Here is a 7,636-nt window from a genome sequence, read left to right as displayed (position 1 = left end):
CTGTCAAGAAGGCTAGAGTGCAATGGCACGATCTCGGCTCACTGCAACCTCCGCCTCCCAGGTTCAAGCCATTCTCCTGCCTCAGCCTCCCAAGTAGCTGGGATTACAGGTGCCCACCATCACGCCCGGCTACTTTTTTGTATTTTTAGTAGAGATGGGGTTTCACTATGTTGGCCCAGTGGGTCTTGAACTCCTGACCTCGTGATCCGCCCACAAGCCAAACCATTTTACTAGTGAGCTTTTACTAAACTTTCAAAGGAACTGATGATTCTTATCTTATACATGTTGTTCCAGAGGGGAAAAAAATTTTCAACTCATTTTTAAGAGGTTGAAATAATATTGATAACAAAAACATTTAAGGGCAATAGAATGGACAATCTTATTTATGACATGGATGCAAAAATTTTAATAAAATATTAATTTTAAGTCCAGTATTAAATTTAAAAATAACACATTCACAAAGTATAGCTTATTCCAGAAACGTAAGGAGTTTTCAAAATTAGAAACTCCATCAGTGCTTTTGGCTTCCCAGCCTAGTCTCATTACTTCATCTGAGGCAATGGCATAGGCAACGAGAACAATGTAAGCAATCAGCCACTACAATTACTCTGATCCAAGCCAAATTATACAGAGGACTAGGGGAATGAACATTTGGGTTCATTCCAGACAATCAGGCTAATGACTTCAACACAGAGATAAAACAGATGTGTAACTGCATGATTTATTTATTTATTTATTCATTCATTTTTGAGATTGAGTCCTGCTCTGTCGCCCAAGCTGGAGTGCAGTGGCATGATCTCGGCTCACTGCAACCTCCACCTCTCAGGTTCAAGCAATTCTCCTGCCTCAGCCTCCCGAGTAGCTGGGATTACAGGCACACATCACCATGCCCAGCTAATTTCTTTGTACTTTTAGTAGAGATGGGGTTTCACCATGTGGGCCAGGCTGGTCTTGAACTCCTGACCTCAGGTGATCCGCCTGCCTCAGCCTCCCAAAGTGCTGGGATTGCAGGCATGAGCCACTGAGCCCAGCCCAAGTGATGATTTATTAACATAAACTGACTTGGCTAAAGTTGACAGGAGAAACGACTGTTCTATGGATCTAAAACCTAGAAACTTTCTTGACTGTAGAAACTCAAGATAATTTTTTCATTTATGACATTATCTCTTTGTCTTCTGCTTGAATCTCTTGAAAATGCCTCCCCAGTCCTCCTCCTAAGGTAGAGCTAAGTTCTCTAATAGCATTTGCATGTGGTATTGCCTTAGAAGATCACTATTTTACAATCATGAGCGTAACAAACAGATTCAAGCAAGAATCATCAATGGATGCTAAAACCAGTGGGTGAAAGATTGTTGCAGAAGAGGATGTTCACACAGTTTCGAAGTATATTCTGTAGGTTACGTGATTAATTACAAACAGAAAAACATGTTTGTAATGGAGATCTGATGGACACTACCTTAAACAAGTGGTCAAACTTATCACCAATAATGAGACAAACTGACATTAGGTGCCTCTTGATGTGAAGTAATAGGAAGTATGCAGCATCATGTATGTAGTATTTTTGCCAAAATGATTAACCTGAATCTAACTATGGGAGAAGAGTGAGATAAATCCAGATTGTAGAACATTCAACAAGGCAACTTCTTTGGACTTTTCAAAAATATTAGTGTTATGAAAAACTATATATATATATATATGTGTGTGTGTGTGTGTTATATGCATACATGCATTTGTGTGTATACTATTCTAGATTAAAGATTAAGATTCAAGGGCTAGGCATAGTGGTTCATGCCGTGTAGTGGTTCATGCCTATAACCCCAGTACTTTGGGAGGCCAAAGCAGGAGGATTACTGGAGTTCAGGAGTTCGAGACTAACCTAGGCAACATGGCGAGAACTTGTCTCTATTTTTCAAAAATGTAAAAAGAAAAATTAAAGGATACTAAAAATGCCTGACAACTGTATGCAATATGGTATCCCTAATTAGATCAAATAAGAAAAAAGTTAGAAAAGAAATTTTGGGGAGAATTGATGAAATGTTAATATGTTATATATTTAGATACAATTATATTAATGTTAAATTTATTGGATGTGATAATGGCATTGTGGATATATAGGAGAATGTTCTTGTTCTTAAACAGAGGCATGCTGAAGTGTTTTGATTTAAAATGCCATGATGTCTGCAACTCTCAAATGGTTCAACAAAAAAGAAAAAATTATATAGATAAGTAAAATGTGGCAAAATGTTAACAATCAGTGAATTTAGGTGATGGAGAAACTATTAACTCATTATACTATAATTTCACCTTTTGTGGAGATTATTTTTTGTTATTATTTTATTTTATTTGAGACAGAGTCTTGCTCTGTTGCCTGGGCTGGAGTGCGATATCGTGATCTTGGCTCACTGCAACCTCTGCCTCCCGGGTTCAAGTGATTCTCCTGCCTCAGCCTCCCTAGTAGCTGGGATTACAGGCACAAGCCACCATGCCAGGCTAATTTTTTGTATTTTTAATAGAGACAAGTTTTGCCATGTTGGCCAGCCTGGTCTCGAACTCCTGGCCTCAAGTGATCCGTCCACCTCGGCCTCCCAAAATGCTGGGATTACAGGCGCGAGCCACTGCGCCCGGCCGACATTATTTTCCAAAATAAAAAGTTGGGAGAAAAAAACTGAAAACAAAACAAAACAAAATGCACCCTTTTTCTGACACCATTCACTTGAAAAAAAAAATTAACAAAATAGAATCTTATTGTAATTGGAAAGAGGCAAGAGCAGTTAAAGATAGAAAGAATATATGCAGTGCAGCCATTTCGGAGACGTTAATCTTACTTGGTTGACCACCCGCTGTGTTCTTGAAACCCTCACAGTGATGGTCACAAGAATAGAAACATTCCATAACTTTTGTTCGTTTCTCTCCTCTCTCTTCATAAGATCTAGCTGATCTGTATAGTTTCTCTTGAATTTGCTGACTTAACTAATTTTATTTCTTTTAGTTAATCTTGATGCCTTTCCCTCTTTCCCTCTTCTTATATGATAAATTCACCTTCTTAATGATGTCTTTTCTTTTCTGCAAAACCCCTTTAATCTGTCCCAGGCAGGGCAGAGTTCACTGGGGGTGTCCAAGTCGGATTCACCCACCCTTTCGGTTCCAGCCTAGGCACGGCTACAGCTTTTGAGAGGAGAAGCAGTCTCTTCCTTGTCCTGGTGTCCCAGCGGGGTCACTGGGAGGGACCAGTGTGGTCTCAGGGCGCTGGGCGGGCCTGCGAGGCCCATCGCCGGCCCCCTAGGCATCCCGTTTGTCTGAGCAGGGCAGGGGGTGCCGCAGCCTCCTGGGTTGTCCCAACCCTGCTCCTCTCCTCCCTCTCCTTCCTCTCTTAGATGAAGTGAAGCTTGTTAAGAAGATTTTGTCTTCCCCCTCGTTGCTGATCTGCTCCTTGAGCAGGCAGATGACCTTCCGCTGGTCCAGCACCACCTGGATGTTGAGGTAGATCACAGCCAGCAGCAGGGCCAACACCAGGAAGACGAAGAAGGTGTTTTCCACCAGGTACCGGTGCGCCCAGGGCAGCCAGGAGCCCCTGGGGCCCGCCGCCTCCAGTTGGGGCACCCACATCCTGCGGGCCTCGTACATGGTGTCCAGGGTCCAGAAGGGGCCGCAGATGGCTGAGGGCGTAGCAGAGGCCAAATGGCATAGCAGAGGAAGAGGCGGCGCCCAGGAAGGAGGGGAAGCAGAGCAGCGTGAGGAAGACGGTGCTCACGTGGGAGGCCAGCCAAGGCCGGAGCAGTGCCTGGCAGTTGGCCAAAAGGCTGGTCTACTTGACGTAGAAGACGAGCAGCAGCTTGATGATCTGCACCGCGCGGAAGAGGGGTGAGAAAGAGCACCCCCAGCCAGGTCAGAGTCGGCCAGTAAATCAGCTCCAGAACATTCCGGGCAATGTCAAACTCAGGCTTCCGTCTCCTCTTCAGCTTCTTCTCGGAGATAATCCTCCACATCAATTCCCCGAAAAGCGTGTCCAGCACTTGAGGACAAGTCCATCACCAGGAACCCGTACAGCACGGGTTCCTCCCAGCACTGGCCCTGCAGGGCGCCCACACTGCGGCCCTGCCAGTGGTAGCACAGCGTCCCCAGAATGGCCAGCTTGAGGATGAAGTTCCTGCAGATGGCCATGTACAACTCCAGCACCGGGGAGTCATGCGGCTCCAGGGCGGTCAGGCCAAGGCACAGGTAGGGACCCCCCAGGTTGAGGAGGCCGACCACCAGAGGCAGGACCAGCAGCCTCCGGATTCTGCATCATGAACTCCGAGAAGATGTAGACGGCCACAGCGCAGCCCAGCGCAGTCCCCAGACACAGGAGCCACATGAGCCCCAGCACAGCCGCCTGCCGCAGCCTCCCGCACACGCTCCTAGGGCTCTGCCGCAGCTGCTGCTCGGGCCAGCAGCTCCTTCTCCCGGTGCGAATGTTATCTGTTGTCTTGCTGGAGGGGGGAGGCCCGCTTCTGCCTCACCTTGCAGTCCCAGGAGCAGAAGATAGTGACGGCATGGATGCCAGAGGTGCTGCCCACCCGGTATTAGCATTAGCTTAGCATTACTGTAGTGGCTGTAATACACGACGATGTGGGTGAAGCAGCCTGTGTCTTTGAGGAGCTCCAGGCCTGAGCAGACGCGGGCAGGGCCCGGCGGGGCGGGCGTAAAGGCGGCCTCCAGGCCCACGATGAAGGCCACGAGCAGCAGCAGCAGGAAGGCGTTGAAGGCCAGCAGGGTCTTAAGGAAGAGGAAGTGGGAGAGCACGTTGGAGCTGAACTAGCCCCTGATGCGCTTCAGGACGTAGCGCCACGGCTTCAGGGCCTGCAGGCCCAAGAGCAGCGCCAGCCCCACGCTGTGCAAGGCCAGCTCACAGACATATCTGAGCCAGCCACAGCAGGAGCAGACTCTGCCATGGCCCCGCAGGCCCCTCCACTTCCCGCTCTGGGTCCGGCTCTTCTCTCGCAGGCCGCGTTTCTCAGCCAGGCTTAGGGGCATCCCTCGAAGCACGTGGTCCCGCTGCGCCACAGCCAGGCCCTGGAGCTCCTTCACCAGGAGGCTCCGCTTCTCCTCCTCTTCCTCCCAGGACGTAGGGTCCAGCTTCAGGTCGTACAGGCGCAGGCTGTGCCGGGAGGAGCGCACCAAGTCCACGAGCAGGGGCCGGCCAATGGTGAGGCTGGGAATGCTAGCCAGGACGCAGAGTGTGGCCGTGCTGTGGGTGCCCTGGGGACCCCAAGAGTGTCTGCTGGCCACTCGCTGTGGCCACCACCCCGCTCCCTCTGCTACAGCTCCAGCCCCTCCTGGGCCTCCCAGCGGCTCTGCTCTTGGATGAGCTAGTGGAAGGAGTAGTGCATTTCAGTCTCATCGTAGGGGCTGGGCTCCTGGCTGGGAGGTGCCATGGTGGAGGGAATTATATCTTTTCAACAAGTGGAATTCACGTTAATAAATCGAAGGAGGAAAACGGTATGATCATCTCTCTTAATGACAGAAAAGCAAGCAATAAAATTCAGTTCCTCTTTAAAAATAAGAAGAGAACCTCCTTAATATGAAAGAGGGTATCTATAGCAAAACCTCTATCAAACCTCATACTTTAATGTGCGAGGAATGCTTCTAAACTTTGGAAGCACTTTATTTAACAGTAGTAACTAAACGGGCCAATAAAATGGGGGTACTTCTGTCACCATCAATGCTCACCATGATATTAGAGGTCCCGATCAATACAATAAGATCGGAAAAAGAAAGAGGGAGTATAAGGACTGGAGAGGAAGAGATTTATTTTCAGATTACACGATAATTCACATAGAAAATAATGATGATAAGAATAGCTAAATTTTTTTTTTTTGAGACAGGGTCTTGTTCTGTTGCCCAGGCTGGAGTGCAGTGGCAAAATCTCAGCTCACTGCAACCTCTGCCCACTCCGCGGGCTCAAGCGATCCTCCCACCTCATCTTCCTGAGTAGCTGGGATCACAGGCATGCGCCACCACCCCCAGCTAATTGTTTTGTATTTTTATAGAGATGGGGTTTTGCCATGTTGCCCAGGTTGGTCTGGAACTCCCGGACTCAAGTAATCCACTGGCCTTGGCCTCTCAAAGTGCTGGGACTACAGGCCTGAGCCATTGGCACCCAGCCAAGAATAGCTAAAATTTATTGAGCACCTAATATGTGTAAATGCTGTGCAGTAAGCATTACATGTATAATGCCTTTAATGTATAATTAATGCCATTTAACCCTACTTTAAAAAAAAAAACCCTAGAAGATAGGAACGATTATTCCTCACATCTTACAGATAGTGACTATTATTTGAATTGTTTTATTTGGGAAAAGTGCTTCTTACAAAAGGACAGCTGCAAAATACAGAGACCTCTGCAACAATTATTTGTATTTTCATAAAGTGAAAGAATGGGTGGGATCCCAGGAATCAAAGCAGTAAATGGACAAACCAGGAGCATCCCCGAGTTACTTTCAGGAAACAAAGCAACAAAACACAAAGGTAAAATTTCCAATCAAGGAATTCTTCAAACAACTTAACTTTAGCTAGTCTTAGGGATTCCCAAGCCCTCCCCTTCAGTGGAAAAGTATGACTTATTACTGCAAACCCATTAGTCCACTACAATAAACACCTTAGAACAGAGTTTTGTATCACATCTGTCTATGTGAAAACTCAGGGGTGGAATGAGGCAAATACCCACAAAAAAAACCCACAAAAACTCGACAACAAAATGCCCCAAATGAAGACAAAGGTTTTTCAGAAAGTGCCTGTACTGGAAAAGCTAGATCGTAAAACACTAAATACAACAATGTATCCAAGACCCAGTTTGTGTTAACATATGGGATAACCAGGTAGTTTTAACCTCTATGGCTAACCCCATTTCTCTGTTTATATAGACAGAGCTAGCACTGCTATATTGACAACTACCAATATAGTGCTTTGCCCTTTAAGATCTATCTGCTGTACAAGGTTTAAACCACTAAACCACTTTTTTCTGCTAAGGCTAAGAATACTGCATCTATGCAGGGATGAGAAGCTTTTCACACACCCACACTCATACACACCATGTCAGCCCTTGGGAGTCAACTTCCAACTCTGCATTGATGTTATGCCTCTGTATCTTTTATATGTATTCTTTCTCAATTTTCCTAACATGCAAAACAGTAGAAATCTCAACACATTTGCACCTGGTTCTGGTTACCCAGTAGTATCACTTATGTACAATTAAACAAGAGACCAAAAACCACAGAACAAGTGCACGTGGTAGGGATTACAGGATAGGGAACAGATATAAAAACACAGATGTGCAGATTTCACCAGAAACCTCAAGGATCCACGTCCCATGTCTGGAGCAGAAGGCTATTGGCCAGCTTAGGTCCCTTCACCCATCACTCCTATTCTTGGACCCCAAAGCAGGGCCACTGCTTTTACTTTTGAAGCTGGGGTCCTCAAAATGAGTGTGTGAGAAGTCCATAAACACAATCTGGTTGAAAACAGATGGCGCAACACACCTACACTAACTGACAGTTAAATGCATGTTACAAAAAACTAACTTTAAGATTTATTTTTGTAAGTTTTTTCAACAGGGAAAACACACTCCTCGGGGAAAGGGTAGGGGTTGAGAAGACAGG

The 7,636-nt window shown here is 46.3% G+C and overlaps 1 pseudogene; it reads right to left on the bottom strand.

Annotated features, from left to right (window-relative positions):
* Nucleotides 1–3,238: 3,238 nt before the first annotated feature.
* On the bottom strand, nucleotides 3,239–5,414 carry LOC101147875 (transmembrane channel-like protein 6; annotated as a pseudogene).
* Nucleotides 5,415–7,636: the final 2,222 nt, after the last annotated feature.

This window comes from Gorilla gorilla, chromosome 1, assembly GCF_029281585.2.
Source record: "Gorilla gorilla gorilla isolate KB3781 chromosome 1, NHGRI_mGorGor1-v2.1_pri, whole genome shotgun sequence".
In the NCBI taxonomy this organism is placed as follows: domain Eukaryota; kingdom Metazoa; phylum Chordata; class Mammalia; order Primates; family Hominidae; genus Gorilla; species Gorilla gorilla.
Note: the sequence above shows the minus strand (reverse complement) of the source record. Positions and strands in the feature narration are given on the sequence as shown.